Raw genomic sequence first — 3,539 nt, 5'->3', positions numbered from 1 at the left:
CTGGGCCACTACTGGCATGTGGCTGCATTTCTGGAATCAAAAGTGAATGTCTGTTCATGTGCTTATGGGTTCAATCTATGCAGTTTAGACTAACCTGTGAAGATTGAATTGATTCAGTCTCAGGCTTTCTAGCCATCTGTACTTAGCCATAATGACAATCTAAGGAACTTCAAAATGGTGCATTCTATGCTGCCTGGATCTTGTCCAGGCCTTTTGTACAGAATAGTGTTATCATGAAAATAATGATTCCCATGTTATGAAGCAATTCCTGTTGTTAAGGAATAGAGGGCTTTGTTTGTAATGCCACAGCACAGAGGAGCCAAGCTGAGGGTGCTGTGGAATCCATAATGTTGGAGCTTCTTATTAGCTTTTATGACTAATGATAATATTTTGGTGTTTTGTTCTATCTCAGATATAACTTCATCAATACATGTGGTCAGAGTTTGTAGGAGGTTGTTTCACACAGCAGAAATCAGAGATAGTGAAAACTTTTACTTAACTGCTTTCCTGCCAGACTGCTTTGCAAAGCCTGGGGCTGGCTATAAAGATGTAAATAAAATGAATATTCGTAAGCAATAAATATTAATTAAACAACATTTATGTTCCAGACGTGCTGTTGCTCCTAGCAGGTCCCACCTGCATGGCAGAGTGCGCTTGTTAAATGAACACTGCTATTTGAAAAACACCTAGTGGGATTTCACTAAGAAACTGCTTTCATCTGCAGTATATGTGCACAGCTTTTTGGATTCAACTTGAACCAAACAGAATTTTTAAGTTTTAGCTTTTCCTCAAAGTATGATAGAAACTGATGGACTTTTTTGAGTCAAGATATTCAGCCTGCAAACGTATGGACAAATTACCCATTGGTTATTATTTAAGCCACATGCCAAAATGAGGGGAAATGTTAATGGAAAAAGCCACCCACAAATATTTCTTGTAACATGTGCTGCTGCTCATGCACACAAATACAAGCAGACCTTTCCTTTTGCACCTATTGCTTTAATACCAGTGCTTCTGAAGGACAACTGCACTATTCCATTGTACTGTAGGATTGCCTGGACATATCACAAATTCCTTTTTACCTGAGAATTTCAGGTATATCACTGCTATATGCTATATCTAATATTTTAACTTGAACAAGATATATTTTTGGCTAGTTATGTAAGACACAAAGTACTCCTTTGATAATTCAATAGAAAATTGTTAAATGGAAGATATTGTTAAGCTTCAGTTGATTTCTGAGCTGAAACAAGCTCTGAGATTTAAATACAAGATGCAAGATTATTCTATGTAGGTTTACCAAATAATATACGAGCTCACAACTTCTCCCCAACAAAGTTCAACAGGATACATTCACTTTAGCACAACAATGGATATGTGTGATAAAGCATGTACTGCTGTTCCAGCTCCACCCTACAGTGCAGAAAGAAGGACTCTGCTTTGAAGGGGAGCAGCATTAATATTGTCCTTCAGGCCAAAACAAGCTGCAGATGCATAAAGTTAGATGGCAAAGAGCCAACAAGAACTTGGCAAGGGACAGAAAGGTGAAAAACCCATAGGGATCCAAAGAACATCCATTTGTGAACAAAGATTAGCCAGCAGTATTAAATAAATAAATAAACAATTGTGCTCTCACCAAAGGAAAGCAACCGTCTGAAGGCCTAGTCATGGCCAGAGGACAGGAGCAGGATATTCTGACAGTAAGCCAAGGCCCCCAAAAGGCCCTGTTCAGACTCTCCATGGTGTTAGGTGAGCTTTCTTACCCCTGTATTTTAATTTTTGTCAAAACGGAGAGCCTGCCTGCCCGCCAAGCTGTTTTCTCCTGAGAGCTCTCACAGCTCTACGTTTTTCAAACCTTTGTACTTTGATTAATACTTGCTTATTTCTGGTAAAGTACTAAGGATCATAATTCAATAAAGATGGCATTTACTGCCATCTGTCTTGACAGTCTTTGAATAGAAAATGTGAAAGGTGAAAGGTTTACTGGTAGGGCTTATTGCCTCAAGCATACAGATGGAATAAGAAGCATTAGATATGGTACACAGTAATCCTAGGAAAAAATGATCTTCTTATATTTTCCCATCTCTTCCATCCTGGCTCTACCTTCTCTAGACAGTCTCCCTACCAAAACAGCTTTCTTTGAAAAGCAAAACAGGGCAACTTCAGGCATCTAACTGCCATGTAGCTGCTTGTCAAAGCCAGTTCTCTAATTAGCAGTGCTTGCAAACTCCACTGCTATCCTGTCCTGTTAGACCACTATTATTCATCCTAAGGAAAATTAGTTAGTATATATTGTAGGTCATTCTGTAATGTAGGAAATTTTAATGGAAAAAACATGCACGAGGATAGAGCTTCCCCTTCTGGTGAATGCAGATGAATATACTCTGTGAAAATAGGAGAGAGTATAAATGTTTATATTTTGTTGCTTAAAAATATATGAAGAATGGACAGAATCAAAATGTATTTTCTAGGTAAGACTCTTAAATGTGAAATCTCTTTTGCTCCAACTCCATTCCTGTAAACATCCTTATATTATACTGTATGTGGAAATTGCATCATAAATGAAAATGGAATCATTGGGTGCATCTACATGTGCTGATTTAAGGTGCATTAGCCATTTTTAAGGTGCATTAAGGACATGGTTCTATATGTGCATGCCCTTAAAGCACCTTTAAAATGGCAATTTTTGGCTATTCATGTCTAAATTTAATACCTGCAAAAGGAGGTATCAAATTTAGGAGTGAATAGCTAAAGTGCCTTAACGCACATGTAGACGTTTGTTAATTAATACTATGGGCACATTAATACTATGTATGTTGAGTGACTGAGAACTAACTTTAGTTCCAAGTCAGTCCGCACACCACATTAATGCACCGTATTGCATGTATGTGTAGACACATGCCTAAATCGCCTCAATCTGCATTAGGCAAATGTGCATTATAGTTTCATAGTTTCATAGTTGGTAGGGTTGGAAGGGACCTGAGCAGATCATCAAGTCCGACCCCCTGCCATGGCAGGAAAAGGTACTGGGGTCAAACGACCCCAGCAAGGTGGTTGTCTAACCTCCTCTCAGGGTAGGAGCCAACATCACTTTGCTTGGAAGTTGGTTCCAGGTCTTAGCCGCCCTGACAGTGAAGTAGTGCCTCCTGATGTCTAGTCTGAATCTACCCTCTGCCAGCTTGTGACCATTATTTCTAGTCACTCCTGGTAGTGCTCGGGGGAACAGGGACTCCCCCAATGCCTGCTGGTCCCTTCTGACTAGTTTGTAACAGGCCACGAGATCCCCCCTCAGCCTTCTCTTGTGGAGGCTGAACAGGTTCAGGTCCCTTAGCCTCTCCTTGTAGGGCCTGCCCTGCTGCCCCCTGGTCATGTGAGTGGCGCTCCTCTGAACCCTCTCAATGCTGTCCACATCTCTCCTGAAGTGCGTGGCCCAGAACTGGATGTAGTACTCCAACTGCAGCCTGACCAGTGCCACATAGAGGGGGAGGCATACCTCCTTGGACCTGCTTGAGATGCATCTGTGGATGCATGACAAGGTA

Source organism: Alligator sinensis, unplaced genomic scaffold, assembly GCF_000455745.1.
Source record: "Alligator sinensis unplaced genomic scaffold, ASM45574v1 scaffold32_1, whole genome shotgun sequence".
Classification (NCBI taxonomy): domain Eukaryota; kingdom Metazoa; phylum Chordata; order Crocodylia; family Alligatoridae; genus Alligator; species Alligator sinensis.
Note: the sequence above shows the minus strand (reverse complement) of the source record.